Source organism: Lissotriton vulgaris, chromosome 1_1 (assembly GCF_964263255.1).
Source record: "Lissotriton vulgaris chromosome 1_1, aLisVul1.2, whole genome shotgun sequence".
Taxonomy (NCBI): domain Eukaryota; kingdom Metazoa; phylum Chordata; class Amphibia; order Caudata; family Salamandridae; genus Lissotriton; species Lissotriton vulgaris.
The window spans coordinates 513,506,248-513,530,942 of NC_141685.1; positions in this window are offsets into that span (position 1 = coordinate 513,506,248).

Sequence of the window (24,695 nt, forward strand, 5' to 3'; positions counted from 1 at the left end):
CAACGGAATACACCATCTATTCCCACCCCCACGGGACTTATGCCCAGATAGACTACTTCTTGGGGTCCTGGTCCCTTCTTTCTTCCACACAGGACTCAGTCATGGACCACATGCACTATCTAACCATGCAGCCTTAACTACAACTCTAATATTTCCCCTCCTCCCCTCCACCATCCTACTCCTCCCCTCCACCATCCTACTCCTGGAGACACATGGTAAAAGGGAGGAGCTTTCCAAACAGTTCTCAGCATTAGAAGGGATCCACAAATGGATGGGGGCTCCCAGGGTTTGGAGGCAGCTAAAGGCTGCGCAAGCTCAGCTAGCTAGCCCGGACCTGGATAGAGCTGAATACGCTGCTTTCCGATTGGAACATATGTTTATACCGGAGGGGACAGATGTGGCCCCCTGTTGACTCACAAACTGCGTGCTGAGGGCCAGGCAGCGGTCCCAATGATTTGTGATGGTGGGGAACTGAACTCACGTGTGGGGTGTATATATCTCACATATTTTGGGACTTTTATGCAGAACTTTACTCTTCGCAGCAAATACCAGAACAGAATCCCTCCCCGTATTACAAGGGCATAACACATTCCCGCCTAACATTAGATCAGGCCTCTTCGAAAGATAGCCCTATCGGGGTAGAAGAGGTTATCTCAGTTATAGCCAGGCTCAAGCTCCTTCAATCCCCAAGACCTGATGGGGGTATCTCCATCTTTTATAAAACCTTCTGCTCGATCTTAGCCCCGATATTGACCCAACTTTTTAACATGATTGGAGACACACCAGACATACCACCCACGATACTCCTGGCAGTCTTGCCCAAGCCCGGAAAGGATGGCAGACATTGTGCCTTGTACAGGCCCATCTCCCTGTTATATATCTGTTTTAAGATCATCACCAGGATACTAGCAGCCAGGCTGGTACCGCTAATGCCGGGATTGATAGAGTGGATCAGGCTGGATTTGACGCGACCAGACAATGCAGCGACAACACTAGGAGATTGCTTCACCTCCTGGACTAGGCGCACTGCCAGTCAGAGGAGCAAGTAGTGCTGCCCGTCAATGCCAAAAAGGCATTTGTCAGATTACACTGGCCCTTCCTAGAGACCACTCCGGAGCACTTTGGGGTAAGGAGCCAATTTCACAGGTTAGTGCTTAGTGGATATAGTCACCCTTCGGCCACTGTCTGGTTGTATGGCTTTAACCCCTTCGCTGCTAGGCCTTTTCCCCTCCTGTGCTGAGCCCTTTTTTGGCTATTTGGGGTAGTGCGCGCTTAGGCCCCTGTAACTTTTTGACCACATAAGCTATCCACGCCAAATTTGCGTCCTTTTCTTCCAACATCATGTGGATTCCAAAATATAGTGATTTTTTTGTTTTTTTCAGAAAAATGGGAAAAACGGGCTGCAAATGAAAGCCTCTGGGTTTTTCCCTGAAAATGGTATCAAAAAAGGGTTTGTGGGGCTGAAATCTCCGTTTTCTCAGCTTTCAGGGAATGACAGTCTTTTGTCAGGGAACCAACATTTTTCACACAGTTTTGGCATTTTTCTGGGACATAGCCTATTTTTGCTATTTTTAGAGCTTTCCACCTCCTTCCAGTTAATGGTAGAAAAGAGTTTGAAAGCAATAATGGATCCTAGAAAGCTGTACATTTTCGAAAAGTAAACATAATTCTAAATTCAGAAAGGGGTCATTTGTCTAAATCCATGAAGGATTCTTTATCGAAACTAACAGTTAAACCTTGGAATAATAGAAAATTTGTTGAAAAAAACAGCCTTTTGTCTCAACGTTTTCACCTATAACTTTTTCTAATCTTGACAGCTCTTAGAAAGCAATATACTGTTACATCCGTTAGACCTTCCTGGTTGTGGGGATATATAGGACTTGTAGTTTCACCAAGAACCCAATGAACCCAGATCGAAAAACTGATCAGCAACTTGCAATGTTTTTTTTTCTTTTACTGGGTATAGAGCACTTTGTCTTAGAAAATGTATACATGGAAAAATCTGTATGAAAGACACCTATGTATTTCTGAATTGGGTACAAAATATAGAGTTCAGAAACAGTATATAATTGCACATTTTCAAAATTGGGAATACCCATACTAGCTTGAGAATTATTGGTCATTTTTCAAAAACATTTTTTTTTTACACAATGTCTGTCATTGAAAGGGAGAAATGCTAGAAAGCTCATTTGGTAATAACAGTTGATTTACAAATCTAAATTACCCGAAGTCTCCCGATAAAAACGGTACCTCACTTGTGTGGGTCGGCCTTGTGCCTGCGATAGGAAACGGCGCAAAATGCAACTTGGTCACACCTCAATTTTGCAGTTACAAATTGACCCTTTTATGGCAAAGTGCCTACCTGTAGTTTTTGCACCCTAGCTCTGCCGGCACCTAGGGAAACCTAGCAAACCTATACATTTTTGGAAAGTAGACACCCTGGGGAATTCAGGATGGGGTGACTCGACTGCCTACCACCAGGCTTTGTTACCCAGAATCCCTTGCAAAGTTTAGAATTTGACAAAAAAAACACATTTTCCTCACATTTCTGTAGTGTAAAGTTCTGGAATCCGCGTGGATCAACAAATTTCCACCCACCCAGCGTTCCCCCAGGTCTCCTGAGAAAAATGGTACCTCACTTGCGTGGGTAGGCATAGTGGCTGCGACACGAAACAGCTCAAAATGCAACGTGGTTGCACTTCAATTTCCCAGTGAAATCTTGTGCTTTTTGGACAAAGAGACTACCTTTTATTTTTGAGTCCTAGCTCTGCCAGCACATAGGGAAACCTAGCAAACCTATACATTTTTGAAAACTAGACACCCGGGGGAATTCAGGATGGGGTGACTCGTCTGCCTACCCCCAGGTTTTGTTACCCAGAATCCCTTGCAAAGCTAAAATTATGACAAATAAAACACATTTTCCTCACATTTCTGTGGTTGAAAGTTCTGGAATCTGTGTGGATCAACAAATTTCCACCCACCCAGCGTTCCCCCAGGTCTCCTGAGAAAAATGATACCTCACTTGCGTGGGTAGGCATAGTGGCTGCAACACGAAACAGCGCAAAACGCAACGTGGTTGCACCTCAATTTCCCAGTGAAATCTTGTGCTTTTTGGACAAAGAGACTACCTTTAGTTTTTGAGTCCTAGCTCTGCCAGCACCTAGGGAAACCTAGCAAACCTATACATTTTTGAAAACTAGACACCCAGGGAAATTCAGGATGGGGTCACTCGTCTGCCTACCCCCTGGTTTTGTTACCCAGAATCCCTTGCAAAGCTAAAAATATGACAAAAAAAACACATTTTCCTCACATTTCTGTGGTGGAAAGTTCTGGAATCAGCGTGGATCAACAAATTTCTACCCACCCAGCGTTCCCCCAGGTCCCCCGAAAAAAATGGTACGTCACTTGCATTGTTAGGCATAGTGGCTGTGACATGAAACGGCGCAAAACGCAACGTCGTTGCACCTCAATTTCACAGTGAAATCTTGCGCTTTTTGGAGGAAGAGACTACCTTTTGTTTTTGAGCTCTAGCTCTGCCAGCACCTAGGGAAACCTAGCAAACCTATACATTTTTGAAAAGTAGACACCCGGGGAAATTCAGGATGGGGTGACTCGTCTGCCTACCTCCAGGTTCCGTTACCCAGAATCCCTTGTAAAGTTGAGAAATTAAAAAAAAAAAAACATTTTCCTCACATTTCCGTGGTGGAAAGTTCTGGAATCTGTGTGGATCAACAAATTTCCACCCACCCAGCGTTCCCCCAGGTCTCCGAAAAAAATGCTACCTCACTTGCCTGGGTCTGAATAGTGCCTGCGACAGGAAACAGCGCAAAACGCAACGTGGTCACAACTCAATTTTGCAGTGAAATCGTGCCCTTTTTGGGCAAAGAGACTACCTTTTGTTTTTGAACCCTAGCTCTGCCGGCACCTAGGGAAACCTAGCAAACCTATATATTTATGAAAAGTAGACACCCAGGGGAATTCAGGATGGGGTCACTCGACTGCCTACCCCCAGGTTCTCTTACCCAGAATCCCTTGCAAAGCTAGGAAATTAGAAAAAAAAACGCATTTTCCTCATATTTCTGTGGTGGAAAGTTCTGGAATCTGCGTGGATCAACAAATTTCCACGCACCCAGCGTTCCCCCAGGTCTCCCGAGAAAAATGGTATCTCACTTGCGTGGGTAGGCATAGTGGCTGCGACAGGAAACAGTGCAAAACGCAACGTGGTCACAACTATATTTTTCAGAGAAATTGTGCACTTTTTGGGCAAAGAGACTACCTTTTGTTTTTGAACCCTAGCTCTGCCGGCACCTAGGGAAACCTAGCAAACCTATATATTTTTGAAAAGTAGATACCCAGGGGAATTCAGGATGGGGTGACTCGACTGCCTACCCCCAGGTTCTCTTACCCAGAATCCCTTGCAAAGCTAAGAAATTGGAAAAAAAAACAAATTTTCCTCACATTTCTGTGGTGGAAAGTTCCGGAATCTGCGTGGATCAACAAATTTCCACCCACCCTGCGTTCCCCCAGGTCTCCCGAGAAAAATGGTATCTCACTTGCGTGGGTAGGCATAGTGGCTGCGACAGGAAACAGTGCAAAACGCAACGTGGTCACAACTCAATTTTCCAGTGAAATTGTGCACTTTTTGGGCAAAGAGACTACCTTTTGTTTTTGAACCCTAGCTCTGCCGGCACCTAGGGAAACCTAGCAAACCTATATATTTTTGAAAAGTAGACACCCAGGGGAATTCAGGATGGGGTGACTCCACTGCCTACCCCCAGGTTCTCTTACCCAGAATCCCTTGCAAAGCTAAGAAATTGGAAAAAAAACACATTTTCCTTACATTTCTGTGGTGGAAAGTTCCGGAATCTGCGTGGATCAACAAATTTCCACACACACAGCGTTCCCCCAGGTCTCCCGAGAAAAATGGTATCTCGCTTGCGTGGGTAGTCATAGTGGCTGCGACAGGAAACAGTGCAAAACGCAATGTGGTCACAACTCAATTTTACAGTGAAATTGTGCACTTTTTGGGCAAAGAGACTACCTTTTGTTTTTGGACCCTAGCTCTGCCGGCACCTAGGGAAACCTAGCAAACCTATATATTTTTGAAAAGTAGACACCCAGGGGAATTCAGGATGGGGTGACTCGACTGCCTACCCCCAGGTTCTCTTACCCAGAATCCCTTGCAAAGCTAAGAAATTGGAAAAAAAACACATTTTCCTCACATTTCTGTGGTGGAAAGTTCCAGAATCTGCGTGGATCAACAAATTTCTACCCACCCAGCGTTCCCCCAGGTCTCCCGAGAAAAATGGTATCTCACTTGCGTAGGTAGGCATAGTGGCTGCGACAGGAAACAGTGCAAAACACAACGTGGTCACAACTATATTTTTCAGTGAAATTGTGCACTTTTTGGGCAAAGAGACTACCTTTTGTTTTTGAACCCTAGCTCTGCCGGCACCTACGGAAACCTAGCAAACCTATATATTTTTGAAAAGTAGACACCCTGGGGAAATCAGGATGGGGTGACTCGACTGCCTACCCCCAGGTTCTCTAACCCAGAATCCCTTGCAAAGCTAAGAAATTTGAAAAAAAAACACATTTTCCTTACATTTCTGTGGTGGAAAGTTCCGGAATCTGCGTGGATCAACATATTTCCACCCACCCAGCGTTCCCACCGGTCTCCCGAGAAAAATGGTATCTCACTTGCGTGGGTAGGCATAGTGGCTGCGACAGGAAACAGTGCAAAACGCAACGTGGTCACAACTCAATTTTTCAGTGAAATTGTGTAATTTTTGGGCAAAGAGACTACCTTTTGTTTTTGAACCCTAGCTCTGCCGGCACCTAGGGAAACCTAGCAAACCTATATATTTTTGAAGAGTAGACACCCAGGGGAATTCAGGATGGGGTCACTCGACTGCCTACCCCCAGGTTCTCTTACCCAGAATCCCTTGCAAAGCTAAGAAATTGGAAAAAAAAACACATTTTCCTCACATTTCTGTGGTGGAACGTTCCGGAATCTGCGTGGATCAACAAATTGCCACCCACCCAGCGTTCCCCCAGGTCTCCCGAGAAAAATGGTATCTCACTTGCGTGGGTAGGCATAGTGGCTGCGACAGGAAACAGCGCAAAAGGCAACGTGGTCACAACTCAATTTTTCTGTGAAATTGTGGCCTTTTTGGACAAAGAGACTACCTTTTGTTTTTGAACCCTAGCTCTGCCGGCACCTAGGGAAACCTAGCAAACCTATATATTTTTGAGAAGTAGACACCCAGGGCAATTCAGGATGGGGTGACTCGACTGCCTACCCCCAGGTTCTCTTACCCAGAATCCCTTGCAAAGCTAAGAAATTGGGAAAAAAACGTGTTTTCCTCACATTTCTGTGGTGGAAAGTTCCGGAATCTGCGTGGATCAACAAATTTCCACCCACCCAGCGTTCCCCCAGGTCTTCCGAGAAAAATGGTATCTAACTTGCATGGGTAGGCATAGTGGCTGCGACAGGAAACAGCGCAAAAGGCAACGTGGTCACAACTCAATTTTTATGTGAAATTGTGGCCTTTTTGGGCAAAGAGACTACCTTTTGTTTTTGAACCCTAGCTCTGCCGGCACCTAGGGAAACCTAGCAAACCTATATATTTTTGAAAAGTAGACACCCAGGGAAATTCAGGATGGGGTGACTCGACTGCCTACCCCCAGGTTCTCTTACCCAGAATCCCTTGCAAAGCTAAGAAATTGGGAAACAAAACGCATTTTCCTCACATTTCTGTGGTGGAAAGTTCCGGAATCTGCGTGGATCAACAAATTTCCACCCACCCAGCGTTCCCCCAGGTCTCCCGAGAAAAATGGTATCTCACTTGCGTGGGTAGGCATAGTGGCTGCGACAGGAAACAGCGCAAAAGGCAACGTGGTCACAACTCAATTTTTCTGTGAAATTGTGGCCTTTTTGGGCAAAGAGACTACCTTTTGTTTTTGAACCCTAGCTCTGCCGGCACCTAGGGAAACCTAGCAAACCTATATATTTTTGAAAAGTAGACACCCAGGGAAATTTAGGATGGGGTGACTCGACTGCCTACCCCCAGGTTCTCTTACCCAGAATCCCTTGTAAAGCTAAGAAATTGGGAAACAAAACGCATTTTCCTCACATTTCTGTGGTGGCAAGTTCCGGAATCTGCGTGGATCAACAAATTTCCACCCACCCAGCGTTCCCCCAGGTCTCCCGAGAAAAATGGTATCTCACTTGCGTGGGTAGGCATAGTGGCTGCGACAGGAAACAGCACAAAAGGCAACGTGGTCACAACTCAATTTTTCTGTGAAATTGTGGCCTTTTTGGGCAAAGAGACTACCTTTTGTTTTTGAACCCTAGCTCTGCCGGCACCTAGGGAAACCTAGCAAACCTATATATTTTTGAAAAGTAGACAACCAGGGGAATTCAGGATGGGGTGACTTGACTGCCTACCCCCAGGTTCTCTTACCCAGAATCCCTTGTAAAGCTAAGAAATTGGGAAAAAAACACATTTTCCTCACATTTCTGTGGTGGAAAGTTCCGGAATCTGCGTGGATCAACAAATTTCCACCCACCCAGCGTTCCCCCAGGTCTCCCGAGAAAAATGGTATCTCACTTGCGTTGGTAGGCATAGTGGCTGCGACAGGAAACAGCGCAAAACGCAACGTGGTCACAACTCAATTTTTCTGTGAAATTGTGGCCTTTTTGGGCAAAGAGACTACCTTTTGTTTTTGAACCCTAGCTCTGCCGGCACCCAGGGAAACCTAGCAAACCTATATATTTTTGAAAAGTAGACACCCAGGGGAAATCAGGATGGGGTGACTCGACTGCCTACCCCCAGGTTCTCTTACCCAGAATCCCTTGCAAAGCTAAGAAATTGGGAAAAAAACGCATTTTCCTCACATTTCTGTGGTGGAAAGTTCTGGAATCTGCGTGGATCAACAAATTTCCACCCACCCTGCGTTTCCCCAGGTCTCCCGAGAAAAATGGTACCTCACTTGCGTGGGTAGGTATAGTGCCTGCAAAAGGAAATGGTTCAAATTGTACGGTGGTGAATTTACAATACCAAATTGCAAAACAACCTTCATTTTTGGGGGGAGGGCACCTGAGTTTTTGGCCCGGGGCTCGGTGGTATTCTTTTGAAAGTACCAAACCCAAACAGATCTGAAAAGTAGACCCCCGGGGGAGTCCAGGGAGGTATGGCATGCGTGGGTCCCCGAACGTTTTCCTACCCAGAACACCTTGCAAACCTTAAAATTAGGTGAAATAATCACTTTTCCAAACTTTTTTGCGTGGGATCACCGTGCCGGCAAAAATGTCCTACCACCCAGCGCTCCCCCTGTTCTCCCGAGTAAAAGGATACCTCACTTGTGTGGGTGCCCCAAAGCAGAACAGGCCAAAAATGAATGTTGAAAAAAGTAGTATTTCAGTGTTGCAAATTAAGCCCCCCTGCCTTAGTCTTAGGCCTTTGGCCCACCCACACAAGTGAGGTATCATTTTACTCGGGAGAACAAGGGGAACGCAGGGTGGTAGGACATTTGTGCCGACACGGCGATCCCACGCAAAAATGTATGGAAAACTGTTTTTTTAACCTAAATTTATGGTTTGCAGGGATTTCTGGGTAGGAAAACATTGGGGGACCCACGCATGCCATACCTCCCCAGACTCCCCCGGGTGTCTAGTTTTCAGAAATGTTTGGGTTTGGTAGTTACCAAAGATGCCCGCCGAGCCCCGGTCCAAAAACTCAGTCCCCCCCCCTAAAAAAAGAAGGTAATCTTGCTATTGGTTATTGTAATGTCTCCACCGTACGATTTGGACCTTTTCCTGTTGCCGCCACTATGCCTACCCACGCAAGTGAGGTACCATTTTTATCGGGAGACCTGGGGGAACGCTGGGTGGGAGGAAATTTGTGTGAGCCCAGTGACGCCACGCTTTCCCACGCAAAAAAAGTGTGTAAAAAATGATTTTTCCATCAAAAATTGAGGTTTGCAAGGGATTCTGGTTAAAGGAACGTTGGAGGATCCACGCAAGCCATACCTCCTTGGAAGCCCCCGGGTGTCTACTTGTCAGAAATGTGTGGGTTTGGTAGGTTCCCCTACATGGCCGCCTCGCACGGGGCCAAAAACCCAGGTAACCCCTCTTGCAAAAGCTGGTGGTATTGACATTGAATACCACCAGCTTTTGAAAGAGGGGTTACCTGGGTTTTTGGCCCCGTGCGAGACGGCCATGTAGGTAAACCTACTAAACCCACACATATTCTGAAAAGTAGACACCCAGGGGCTTCCAAGGAGGTATGGCTTGCGTGGATCCTCCAACGTTCCTTTACCCAGAATCCCTTGCAAACCACAATTTTTGCTGGAAAAATCAGTTTTTACACACTTTTTTTGCATGGGAAAGCGTGGCGTCACTGGGCTCACACAAATTTCTTCCCACCCAGCGTTCCCCCAGGTCTCCCGATAAAAATGGTACCTCACTTGCGTGGGTAGGCATAGTGGCTGCAACAGGAAAAGGTCCAAATTGTACAGTGGCGAATTAAGTTTTCAATTTGAGAGCGTGTGATTCAAGGAAACTGTGACAGACAATTTCAAGTTTGCAGGAGATTGTGGAAAAAAATCAATAAAATTCACCAGAAAGACATGACCATATACTTCCATGGTTTAACAATAAAATCTAAATTTAGTAAGTTATTTATAGCTATAATGTACACCGTAACAGAGTTACTCAAAAGTCAAACATTCAAGCACGGCTAACTATTCCTCAAAGACACACACATACAGGTTGGATTTGGCACGAGGGCGAGTGATGGTTCAGTACATAAAATTTTATTAACAAGATATTTCAAAAAATGAAATGCTCTGTCAATAAATAAATGCATAAAAACCAAACCAGTGACTCCCAACTCGTGAGCTGTAAAGCCACGACAAGGCACCAACCGTTTTACAGGCCATTCACGCACCTTTCATACCTGTTACACACCAGACCATTGACACCATCCGGAAGGAAAAGCAACACATTACAACATTCACAAAAAGGGACAAGGTACACTCTACTTCTAAAAGGGAAAACAAAAACAAATATTACTGGACAGCCATCTAAACCGCAAACACACACACATACTGGTTGGATTTGGCACGAGGATGAGTGATGATTCAGTACATACAATTTTATTTGCAAGTAATTTCACAAAAATGAAATACACTGCGTATAATTGAAAGTATGATAAACTGAACCACTGACTCACAGCTCGTGAGCTGTAAAGCCACGTCAAGGCACCAACCTCTTTACAGGCCATTCATACACCTTTCGTACGTGTGACACATACAAAACATTCACGCCGCCAGCCGCGGACCCATCACATTACAACACTCACACCAGCAGACAGCGCCATTCAAGGGCCCATCACTTTCACACGCCCATATATCTGCCACAGCAACTACACAAAATGATGGACTGCGTAGAGTGTCACTCAACTAGCAGTGTATGTAGTTGTAGTATCGGGTTCCCAAGGCCTACATGCTCCGTAGATAACCCACATACACTGAAAGAACTGTTGGCACGGAAACTGAAAAGTACAAAGAACAAGTTTATTAAGACCCCATGGGGTGGTGGTACATTCCTACAGCACCCTTCGGCAATGCAAGAAGTATCACACCGAACGTTGGTGTGAGTCCCTCTTTTATACAGGTTACAACCAATAAAAAGATAGGCGGCACAAGGTTACAGAGATTATGTACATATATGGTCATTTTTGGAGCACAGCCAACTCATGGGTGGAGTTACAACCCCACTGGTCAGTTTGGCGGCACATTCCTAAGGGGTGGCTGGTCAGTTGGAACTGCGCATGTGCGAGCTTGACCGTGGCTAAAAATAACCTGTTGCTGGGCAGAGTCGAGTGGTCAGTTGCACGGACAACGGACTAAAGGGCATGCTGACCACGAGGCCGCTCATTCTCTAAAATGGCCACCACAATTAACAAAATGGCGTCTCCAAGTATAGTCAAGTTAAGGGGGAAAACGTGTAGCACAGCTAAGCGCTAACTCGGCCATTGTCAAATTACGACAGACGACCCTTTTAGCGTTTAGCTGAAGCTACCTCATAGTGGACATAATCGGGATGTTCATCTTCAATATCGATTAACATTATTTGAGCTACTTCTTTATGAAGCATCATTTTGTTGTGAGCAAGAGCTCGTCTTGATGGTATACAAGCTGATAAACACATAGAACATAATGCTGGGCCACATTGTATACATAAACATACAAGGAATAGCATCCCAACAATGATACATAAAATCGTTAGTAGTTTCCAACCCCAAGTGGTAAGCATTGACCAGAACCACCCTGAAAGAGTCCAAGTTCCATTGTCCGGGTGTATTTCAGCTGCTATTTTGTGCAATTTAGAAATGGCATCATAAACGGATGGTGAATTATCAGGTACGTATACACAGCAGCTGCTTCCGATGATTCTACATGCCCCCCCCGATCGGCTAGAACCACATCTAGAACCATTCTGTTCTGAAGCGTAACAATTCTAGAAATCTGAAGTTCTTCGGTAATATTTCCTAATGCAATAGCAGTATCATTGGCTACAGCCTCAACAACACGGGTCAATCGTCGTATTTTCCTACTATTCAAAGCAGCCCCCACAAAGGAGAACAGTCCCAAATTAAAGTCCACATATTGCTGCAGTGCGGTATCCGTCTGGTCGATATCGTCCAGAACAACAGTACGTTTAACACGATTTAACACGAAATCATGATAAAGGATGTAATCATTATGGTACATTGGAGGGGCAATGAATACAGGGGGCAATACAAAGGATACATAGCAAGTGCCTAACCATCCCAATGGAAGCTGATGATAGCCCTTAGTTCCACAAATAAAATAAGTATTACGAGATGCCACAAACGATATGCCATTCGGGCTGTCAAATGTAAGTGTAGTATTGCATTCACTTTTCCCAACCGGGATTGTACCTTTATTACGTATGCACAAATCAGCTTTAGTTGCAATAACATTAATGACATGCGAACTGGATACATTAATGTTCCTTTGATTGCTGTAAATACGGGGTGCAGATGCATTGTCGGGGCGGTATTCTTCCCATTCAAATCGAGTACCCTCAGCTCGTGGGTACCCATCCCGGTCATGATAGCAGATTTTATTCAAACGGAAAAGCACCCCCCCTTTCGTTGGCCATTGCAAAGTGAATAACAGAGTGTACCAGGCATTGCAAGACCCATTATGTGAAAACGGAAGCGGAATGAGTGGAGTGCCCCCTTTCTTCTGATGACCAGGCAACATCCCACACACCCAACAATTGGAAGTATTTGTCATGTTATGCGTATGATGCAGAATCTGAATAAAACTATTGTTCAAATAGGTCTGCCGGTGTCGTTCTTCATGGTAGGGCAAGGTGAAATGAAAATGTTCCGATGGAGCCGGGGTAGTCGGCAGCAAATGTTCACGTGCAGGCACCACGAGTTCAACTACCCAAGCTATCACTGCTATCACCACAATGGTCAAGACAAAAAGGATGGCACCAAGTATTCTTTTATCTCGTGATGCAGAAGACGCCATAGTTCAAAGAGTTCTTAATGTCTCAAATAGTTCAAAAGTTCACAAAGTCTCAAATGTACATATGTGTATATTTATACCTAAAGAAGAAAAATACGGTGCTGAGCTCCGAGGTAGCCGTTGTTTTCTTCTCCGGGGTCAAGACGGGTGTCACTACTCTTGGCAGAACTGATCCCCCCCCCTTGAGATTCCCGGTTTCCGTTTCACAAACCCCAGAGCGGTAACCAACCAGTCTCGAAAACCCAAAAAAAATCTTCTCCTTATCGTGGCCGCAGATCGTAGCGCTGTTTTCCAGAAGCAGTGTGGTCTGGGAAGGCTCCCTCGACTTCGGCCGATGTCACAGCTGGGCTCTTTTCTTTTTCCAGAATCTCCTTGTAGTCAGTCAGCACGGCAGGATTCACCAGGTCCGGAGAGACACGCCGGCAGTGAGTTGAGTGTATCCACCGCTTTCTGTTGGTCACTTGTACAGCTGTTCGAGTAGCCAAGATGACCTGCTCGGGGCCACGCCACCTCGGTTCCAAGCTGTTCGCCCTCTCAAACGACCTCACCATGACAAAATCACCAGGTCGAAGATTGTGAGCCTCTCCAGTCGAGTTGTCAGGGAGCGCTTCTCGAACCTGTTGATGAATAGAAAGCAAATCATTTGTTTATCATGCCAAATAGTCATTCATCATTATACAAGGCACATCATGTATCAATCGCGGCTTAGGCACTCCCCAAATATTCATAGGCCTTCCAAACACCACTTCATACGGTGTGAGGCCTGTTCGAGAGTGGGGCACTGATCTGAGAGAGAGCAATGCTAACGGTAAAGCATCCGGCCACTTCAATGACGTAGATGCTACAATCTTAGCCAGTTTTAGTTTCAACGTGGCATTGTACCGCTCAACAAGACCTGCTGACTGAGGGTGGAACACAGCATGAAACTTCTGCTGGATCCCCAACCCCTTCAGCACATACTCCACAATTTTCCCAACAAAATGAGGCCCATTATCACTCCACAAGAATTTGCAAACTCCAAAGCGAGGAAAATACTCCTTGAGCAACACCTTAGCTGTTGTTAAAGCTGTATTATCTTTCGTGGGGAAGGCCTCAACCCATTTGCTAAAAGCACACACCACCACTAGGACATACTTAAGGTTATTGCAGCACTCAAGCTGGATGTAATCCATTTGGAGTACCTCAAATGGTGCAGATGGTGGAACGAACCCTCCTTTCGGAGTATGGGTCCCTTTCGCAGGATTGTGCTGTAAACATATCAGACAGGTCTGCACTACTCTCTTGGCTGTATTGGCAATCTCGGGATGCTCCCAAACTCGTGATAACAATCGAGTGATCGCAAGAGCTCCCATATGTGCTAATCCGTGAGTCACCTGAACCATCGCTTGCAAGTAAGCTGCAGGCAATTTCCATTTCTCCATGTCTTTGCTTCTCCAACAGCCCTCATCATCTAGCACCCCATCTGCTGCCCATGCCGCAAGTTCTGCTTCAGTCGCTGATTTTTGGATATCTAGTATCTCCGCTCTAGCATCGTACCATCGCTCAGCTTGTGATTTTGTTACATACATGGGGGAGTCAGTTCGGGACATAGCCGTTTGTCTCGCTATGCTATCTGCAAAGGCATTTCCTTGACCCACTTTATCAGTGATCTTTTTATGGGCACTGCATTTAATGATCGCTACTTTCTTCGGACAAAGCAACGCGTTTAGGAGATCACGCACCAATTCTCCGTGCATAATGTGTACTCCATGAGAAGTCAAAAACCCACGCTCTCTCCAGAGTAGCCCGAAGTCATGTGCTACTCCGAAGGCGTACCGGCTGTCTGTGTATATGTTCACACATAGGCCAGCACTCAATTCGCAGGCTCTCGTCAAAGCTATCAGCTCTGCTGCCTGAGCTGACTTTTGTGGTATTCGTGCTGTTTCTACCACTGTTCTAAGTGTCGTGATCGCGTATGCTGCGGAAGTCGTACCATCTGGCAGCCTCAAACACGATCCATCAACCCACATCTCCCTGTCCACATCTGGAAGTGGCATATCCTGTAGGTCAACACGACCCTTTGTCTGTTCCTCGGTCAGGAAAACACAATCATGGTGTTTTTCTTCCTGACCCTCCTCAACCGGATAGGGCAATAAAGGGCAGGGTTCAGGGTAGCGCATCTTTTCAGTGTGATATGTGGCGCCAGAAGTGTGAGCTCATATCCTGTCAAACGTGCACTCGTGAGATACTGGGTTTTCGTCTGATTCAACAGGGCATCAACTGCATGGGGAACTAACACCAACAATTTGTGCGATAACACTATTCCCTCACTCTGCTACTGTTGTTGCTGCAACTGCTCGGAAACACCCAGGTAACCCTCGTGCTACAGGATCAAGGATAGCTGAGAAATATGCGCATGGCCTCTGCTTATCCCCGTGTACTTGCACTAACACTGATAACGCGCACCCATCTTTCTCGTGCACGTATAATATAAAAATCTTTGAATAGTCTGGTGTACCTAACACGGGGGCAGAGCAAAGAGCCTGTCTCACTTGTTCAAAAGCATTTTGACATTCCTCTGTCCATTCAAGGGGCATTGGTGTAGTTTTGGACAGCAACGCTAACAAAGGTTTGATAATATGCGAAAACCCCATGATCCACTGTCTACAAAAGGACGTTAGTCCTATAAAGGCACGTACATCTCTCTGTGTGCGGGGGACTGGTGTATCTAGAATCGCCTGAATTCGATCTGATGTTAATGCACGCCCCTCCTTAGACAAAAGATGACCGAGGTAGGTCACCTTGGGTCTACAGTTTTGGAGCTTTTTCTTCGAAACTTTATGATTATTCTGAGCCAAAAAGGAAAGTAAAGCAAGCGTACTCTCCTCGCATTGAGCATAAGTATCAGCAGCCAACAAAAGATCGTCGACATACTGAATAAGGGCAACTCCCGATTGCAATTGAAAGGAATCAAGCTGTCTTTTTAAAGCCTGGCTGTATTATTTCTGAATTTGTATAGTTATTTCTGAATTTGTATAGCGCCTGGTTACACTGTCCGTGTGTCCCCGCTCTGTCAGAAGAGTCAGTTGCTCCGTCAGTCAGAACAAGAAGGGCTAATCTTTAGGAAAGAGGAATGTTTTAAGTTTCCTGCGGAAGATGAAGTATATGTAGATACTCGGACTCTCAGTGTAACCTTGAGGAACACGACAAAATCTATACGATGTATTATTTAACGTAAAACCAAATAAGTATCTGCTATCAGGATGGATGGGAATAGAAAAGAACGCATTTTTCAGGTCAATGACACTAAAGGTCGTCGCCGTTGGGGGGACCAATGTAAGCAATGTCGTGATATCAGACACCACCGGGTATTGGGGAATGACAATTTTGTTAATTTCTCTCAAATCAATAATAAACCGATAGACTTTGTCGTCAGTATCTTTCTTAAGGATTGGGAGAATAGGGCTATTGCAAACATTATAGGGGACTTCCTCCACTACCCCTGCAATAATCAAATCTTGAACAATGTGTGTCAGGGCAATTTCACCTTCCCTAGAGATCTTATACTGTGGAACACGTGGTAGAAGTGCTCCCTCCTTTACAGTAATGCGAATAGGTGGAATAAGCATCTGTCCCACATCCGTATCTGAGGTCGCCCACAACGTGTGAGGGAGAGAGGCTAATGCTTCACAGTCTTGTATAGTAAAAAATCTGTCTGAATCCGGATAGTTATCATTTAAAATAACTCGCACTCCCTCCGGAGCACAACGGATCGTCGCTCGAAAATATTTGAGCAAATCAATGCCCAGGATATTATCTGGGGTATAAGGTGACAACAAAAATTGGCCAAAACTGAAAAACTTATCGAGACAAAGTGCAAGAGGCTTCGATAATGGGCTGGGAGTGGGTGTGCCATCAAACCCAATGCATGTAATCATATCGCCAGACAGGGGAGCCCTCGGAACCAAGTTTTTAGACAAAGCGCTACGAGTAGCCCCTGTGTCGACTAGAAACTGATCAGTAGAACCCAAGATGCCCGCTGATACATATGGACCACTCTGATCTACTGGCACTTCAACTGATTCCGTACCCCATCCTACGCAGTCCTATGCATGCACATAATCCTGATGCTCCACATTCTCACCCTCCGATATCTGATACTGGTTCCGCCTATCAAAAGTATTTCGGTCATCCTGGCCACGGCCCCTCTCTTCAAACCTACTACGATCACCTCCACTGCCTCTCGCCCCCGAATAACTTCCTCTCGACCGTCCACCTCCACGACCACGCTGGCTACGCTGCTCACAAAGTACCGGACAATCATCAGCCCAATGTCCAAACTCCTTACAATAAGCACATTGATCCTCCGCTATATCCGTACGCCCGTACGACGCATTGCCCCCTCCTCGCCTGCCTCTATCATTCCCTCTATATTGCGTTCCACGAACCTGTGCCAACATCACCTTCGTTTTCAACTCCTTCGCTTTCTTGTCTATACTTTCTTTAGCCTCCAATTCCTGCCGCTCATAATACTGAGCCATAGTTAACAAAGATGCACGGGTCGCCGTGGTCCAGGAACTTTCGCTCGCTTTCAATCGCTTGGCAATCTCCGGTAGGAGATTAGCCACATACTTATCGACAAACTGATGCCTACCCGTATCGTCCGTTAATGATTGTCCACTATAATCATGAAAAGCTTCTTCAAAGCGTGTAAAGAAATCAGATACCGATTCATCTGGCTTCTGTTTACATGAAGCCAACATGGTCCAATCGATCTTTTTAGGAGGTACCAGAGTTTTTAATTTAGTCAAAATAGCCGTCGGGAGATCTAGAATTAAAGCACACGGTTTACATGCAGGTTCCCTTTGTAAGTCAGCCTGCTCTAAGTCCTTCCAAGCAGCCCCAAAAGTCGTTTGATCATTAGTTTTACGAATCAACCTCCACATATCAGGGGGGAGAATTAACCCAAAAAAAAGATCTATATCAACAAGGGTCATAACACAAGAAGAAATGGCCCCCTCAACCCCTTCATAGAACGCAGCTGGATTTTTACGAAGATCGGGCAGGGAGTTCTTTAATGCCATAACATCTGCTCTATTCCAAGGCGTATATACCCAATTATATATAAAGTACCCTTTCGCATCCTTCGACATTTTATCGTCATCGGTACCCTCTCCCTTTGGAGGAACATACAAAGGCGCAGCTTCACGCATAGGCATAACATGCATTTTGGTATTCTTATCTGAACCCCGGAGGGAACACTCTTTAGATTCCTCCGTCGACCCCGGCACGGACCCTGTAGCATTTTTCTTTTCATCCCGCAATCTGGTCGCCTCATCCCGCAGATGAAGTAGTCGTGTGAAAAGGTCGTCAGTATCTGAAAGAGCAAATAAACCTTTATCCAAGTTCTCACAATAAACTGACACAGCTTTGGGTTCTAAAGTCTCCGAATATTTACGAAAGCGAGCAACAACTTCATGCGCTAAAGTATTTATAAAACACATTAATTCTCGATCTGACCACAATTTCCTTTCAGTTAAAATCGTTGCTACAGTTACATGATTCAAATTTAATTTTCTAGCAAGACCACGCAAATCTGCGGCTCTGTCCGCAGATAACCTGACACTCGAATGGTCCTTTCCATCTGACTTATCCTGACCTTCATCACCAGAGTCCTCGAACGGAGCCGTAGGGTGGACATACGGAGGCGGAGAGCGATCTAGTAACGAAAAATCATCAATTTCATTATTAAGGACAGGATAAAGCGGACGACGAATAGGAAATTGACCGGCCGTTTGCAAGTTACGTTCCCGTTCCTCCCTTTCTTTCTTCTCCTGCGCTTCCTTTTCCTCAAGCTGTAAAGCCTTATCTCGAGCAGCCTTGCGCTGCTCTTTGTCCGCCAAGGCAATGTCACATTTCATAAGTTCACGCACTGCTTTCTCCCACATTCGTACACAATCAAACATATCCTGTCTAGACCTACGTTGAAACAAACACTGCTCCACAAATTGAACCTTTCGCAAATCGAACGACCCATGTAGTGGCCATTGCAATTCAGGATCAGTTTTTGTAAATTTATGCCATAATTTGCTATACATTATAGGGGGAAGGCCAAATTTGATATACATTTCACGATTCGGAGTACCTTCTGGGGGAGCCGGCTGTGATTCCGCTAACCTAATTGTGGTACCATTTCCAAGACAGCACATCCCTCGGAGTGTGCTTAAAACAGGCATGTTCAAAAAGTATCACGAAAGCGTGATACCGTATAAACTGGCACTTACAGTACTTCACACAAATGTGCCGCTCAAAGGAAAAAAACAAAATTAGAGAAACATCTCTACATGCCTGCCTATGTGAAGTGCACTACACATATGATTCAAAGATCACAAAGTCACAAATGTTAGCTAACTCAAATCATAGACACAAATCATAGAACTTCGGCAAGCGTCCGAGGACTACCTTACCGATCACAAATCATAGAACTTCAGTAAGCGTCCGCGGACTACCTTACCGATCACAAATCTTACCCAAATCTCAAAGGTCCAGATTCCAACTGCCAAGGTCTTTAATCGAATCAGCCAAACGGCACTTATCCAGCAACGCAGACGATCAAGAACTCAGTCGGAGACCGGCGCCACCTGGAAGGTCAGATTGGAAGGAAGGGAAGAAACACCGTGGGTGCCAAGACTCGGGTCACTCGGTGGCAGCGTACGCGTCCATGGCGAGTTTCCAAACCTTCGTCACGACCTCTCCTTCGGGCATCCGAGTCGCCGATGGGTCCCTTCGTGGTCGCCAATTTGTAGTATCGGGTTCCCAAGGCCTACATGCTCCGTAGATAACCCACATACACTGAAAGAACTGTTGGCACGGAAACTGAAAAGTACAAAGAACAAGTTTATTAAGACCCCATGGGGTGGTGGTACATTCCTACAGCACCCTTCGGCAATGCAAGAAGTATCACACCGAACGTTGGTGTGAGTCCCTCTTTTATACAGGTTACAAGCAATAAAAAGATAGGCGGCACAAGGTTACAGAGATTATGTACATATATGGTCATTTTTGGAGCACAGCCAACTCATGGGTGGAGTTACAACCCCACTGGTCAGTTTGGCGGCACATTCCTAAGGGGTGGCTGGTCAGTTGGAACTGCGCATGTGCGGGCTTGACCGTGGCTAAAAATAACCTGTTGCTGGGCAGAGTCGAGTGGTCAGTTGCACGGACAACGGACTAAAGGGCATGCTGACCACGAGGCCGCTCATTCTCTAAAATGGCCACCACAATTAACAAAATGGCGTCTCCAAGTATAGTCAAGTTAAGGGGGAAAACGTGTAGCACAGCTAAGCGCTAACTCGGCCATTGTCAAATTACGACATAGTGACCAACAGAAAGTTAGTACTCACACACCGCCAGCTGAGCGCCAGACCACCCACACCACCATCCAAGCACCAAACCATGCACACCGCCAGCCAAACATCACTCAGCGCACACAGACAGCCAAGTACCACTCCACGGACACCGCCAGCCAAGTACCACTCCACGCACACCGCCAGACAAGCAGCACTCCGTGCACAAACAGCCAGCCAAGCAGCACTCTGTGCACAGACAGCCACGAACCACTCCACGCACACCATCCAGCCAAGCACCACTCCACACACACCGCCAGCCAAGCACCACTCCATGCACAGACAGCCAAGTACCACTCCATGCACAGACAGCCAAGTACCACTCCACGCACACCATCCAGCCAAGCGCCACTCCACGCACACCATCCAGCCAAGCGCCACTCCACACACACCGCAAGCCAAGCGCCACTCCACACACACCGCAAGCCAAGCGCCAGTCCACGAACACCGCAAGCCAAGCACCACTCCACGCACACCGCAAGCCAAGCGCCACTCCACGCACACCCCAAGCCAAGCACCACTCCACGCACACCATCCAGCCAAGCGCCACTCCACGCACACCATCCAGCCAAGCGCCACTCCACACACACCGCCAGCCAAGCACCACTCCGTGCACAGACAGCCAAGTACTACTCCACGCACACCATCCAGCCATGCGCCACTCCACACACACCGCCAGCCAAGCACCACACCGCAAGCCAAGCGCCACTCCACGCACACCGCAAGCCAAGCGCCACTCCATGCACACCGCAAGCCAAGCACCACTCCATGCACACCGCAAGCCAGGCACCACTCCACGCACACCGCAAGCCAAGCGCCACTCCACGCACACCGCAAGCCAAGCGCCACTCCACGCACACCGCAAGCCAAGCACCACTCCACGCACACCGCAAGCCAAGCACCACTCCACGCACACCGCAAGCCAAGCACCACTCCACGCACACTATCCAGCCAAGCGCCACTCCACGCACACCATCCAGCCAAGCGCCACTCCACACACACCGCCAGCCAAACACCACTCCACACACACCATCAGCCAAGCACCAGTCCACGCAGCCCACCAGCCAACCACCAGTGCACACACCACCAGCCAAGCACCATTCCTTGCACTCCACCAGCCAAGCACCATACACTCACACTGCCAGCCAAGCACCTAACCATGCACTCCGCCTGCCAAACAAAAATCCACACACACCACCCGCAAAACACCAAACCATGCACTCTGCCAGGGAGGCACCAATCCACACACACCTCCAGCCAAGCGCCAGTCCACGCACACCGCCATCCAAGCACCAGCCTGCACACACCAAAATTACATTTAGAATTATTCTTTTAAAAAAAAACACTAAACAAATGGAAATACCTACAAATCAACTTACACAAATTCTAAAACTAAACACATTGCACTAAAGCCAAACCTTGAAACAAACCGATTTTTTTTACAGAATACAGACCAGGCAATTCACTTCACAGCTCATTAAAACTCCCAATACTTCTTTTTCGTGTGGTATGATTTAAAACAAGCTGACAGACACAATCGAGGCTTAGAAGGACAGTCAGGGCAGTACATACGAGACTCCTTCCGCACGCCTCTACGCCAACAGACTCTGCATCTTCTAGTCGGAAAGTCTTTTGCGGTAGTGGGAGGAATGAATTCAGCAAAGTGGCGATCTTTCAATCTAGCCACATCCTCCACCACTCCAAATCTAGGAACACTTGCCTGCTCCACTAGTACAAGACTGGCTATTACAGACTCCTGAAACTTAACAAAAGGCATCTTCGACTCAGGACAAGACTTCTGGAACACAACAAAAGCATTGAAGGATGCCAAATGGAAAAGATGAATAGCCAACTTCTTGTACCAAACGTAAGCCTTTCGAATAGCATCATAAGGTTCCAACCTCTGATCTACTCTGTCAACACCACCCATGTACTTATTGTAATCTACAATGCACACAGGTTTGCGCACTTCAGCAACCTGACCCCAAACAGGAAGAGGTACAGTACTTTCGTCATGGATAGTAGTCAGCATGTACACATCTCTCTTGTCTGAAAACTTCACAGCCAGAAGCTCCCCACATCGCAATGCAGTAGACTGTCCCCTCACAAGCCTTTTGCAAACAAGTTCCTTTGGGAAACCTTTCCGGTTACTGCGCATTGTGCCACAAGCAACAGTGCCCACTTTGGCCAACTCCTTGAACAACCGCACACCAGTGTAGAAGTTATCTACATACAAATGGTGGCCTTTGTGAAATAATCCTCTACCTAGTTCCCATACAATCTTCTCAGTCACTCCAAAAGTGGAAGGACAACCAGGAGGGTTAATGCTGGACTCCTTACCAGTGTACACCCTGAAATTGTAGACATATCCAGTCTCACTGTCACACAACATATACAGTTTGATTCCATAGCGTGCCCTCTTACTAGGAATGTACTGCCTAAAAACCAAGCGGCCCTTGAACAATAGCAAAGACTCATCCACTGCAATTTCTTTTCCAGGAGCAAAGATCTCAGAAAAACGATCAACAAAGTGATCAAGGACAGGCCGAATTTTAAACAGACGGTCACAATCAGGGTGATCGCGTGCCAAGGCTAAACCATTATCAACAAAATGCATCATCCGAAGAAGAAACAAAAACCGATCACGACTTATGACTGCTGGATATATAGCTGTTGTCATCAAGGGACTAGTGGACCAATATGAAGACATTGATGGCTTCCTTAGCAAGCCCATCAAAAAAGTTAATCCCAAAAACTTCTTCATCTCTTCAACATTTGTGGGAGTCCACAGAGTAGCTCTAGAATGGGGCTTAAGACTGGCACTGTTGTCCCTCAAAAACTGTTCTGCATACAAATTGGTTTGATCAACAATCTCTTGCAAAAACACATCGTCCATAAACAACTGAAAAAAATGTATTGGCTGAAAATTCTCAGTATTCACTCTACACCCAGGAACACCAGTGAACTCTGGCAATGCCGGCTGCACCATGCCAGGGGGAACCCAGAGGCCATCCCCATGAACAGGGGGAGCAGCCACCTCAGCCTGCAGACCAGAAGCCACTTGTTGCTGTACACGTACGGGAAGCCTAACATCCACAGATACTTCTGGCTGCACATCACCAACAGAAAACATAGCATCCCCAGAAGGCTCTTGCTGCACTACACCACCGGGAAACAAAGCAGGTCCAGATGCATCTTGCTGCTCTACAACAATGGGAAGCCTAACAGCCCCAGATGCCTCTTGCAGCACTTCACCAACGGGAAACCCGGCAGCCTGAGAAGCTTCTTGCTGCACTACACCACCGGAAAACAAATCAGACCCTGATGCACCTTGCCGCTCTACAACAATAGGAGGCCTAACAGCACCAGATGCCGCTTGGCGCACCACAGCAATGTGAAGCCTTTTGGGCGCAGGCTGCAGCCCACCTGCCTCATGCCGACGTAAAAAGAAAGGATACCTTGCAGCCCTAGGAAGTAGCACAGCTGCCTCTTGGTCCACTACCGGCGCAACAATGTCCTCCGCTACCATAGACACTTCATCAGCACTAGAAGAAGATTCTTCATCCGATGATGATGAATCCAGGCAAAGAGAAAACTCACTGCCTGAATCTTCTCCACCAACCTCCAAATCCGAATCAGAGTCAGTCTCTGAACCATGGTCAGAGGAAGACTCAAAAAGCAAACTAAGAACCTGCTGAGCAGTAATCCTGCGACTAGCCATTATCCTTACAAAGAAAGACAGCACACACAAGTGAACAACAACCTACACTGTGCAAAGTAAGAAGTAAACAAGGTAAGGCTTTCACACAAAGATCAATACAATCCAAAACAATTTCACTCTTACCAAATACAGCTACACTCACCAGCACCTACTCTGCTGAGACACAGCAAAAAGAAATGATATCCCACTAGAAAGAAATGAAAAAAAAACAAATTAGAAATCAAAGTGCACATCAAACACTAATGCTGAAGAAAAAAAGAAACAGAGCCACACAAACTGATATAAGTACAACCTTTTTCAAAAAGACAAACATCAAGGGAAAGTAGTACAAAATACATTCACTTACCAAGCACAAGCAACTACACAAGCTGCAAAACCAACAGTGACGGACCAGCAACCTACAACAATCCAAACAGCAAAAGGCTGGAACAAGGCAAAAATGGAGAAGATAAAAAAATTACTACCACATTTCACAAACAATATAACAATTGAAAAAACCACACACAAATTTGCCCCCCAAATTTACATTTGCACAGAGGGGCCATCAAATAGGGCAAAGACCAATTGGGATTAGATGAGGTTTAACATCAAGACACTGGTTAATTTTTTGAATTTATTTTACTGCCTAACCCCTTTGGTGCCAGTCGGTCTTCTGCTCCTACCAGTACCCCCATCACACGGGGGCAGTAAGGACATTCATACACCTTTCGTACGTGTGACACATACAAAACATTCACACCACCAGCCGCAGACCCATCACATTACAACACTCACACCAGCAGACAGCGCCATTCAAGGGCCCATCACTTTCACACACCCAAATATCTGCCACAGCAACTACACAAAATGATGGACTGAGTAGAGTGTCATTCAACTAGCAGTGTGTGTAGTGACCAACAGAAAGTAGGTACTCACACACCGCCAGCCGAGCGCCAGTCCACCCACACCACCATCCAAGCGACAGACCATGCACACTGCCAGCCAAACACCACTCAGCGCACACCGACAGCCAAGAA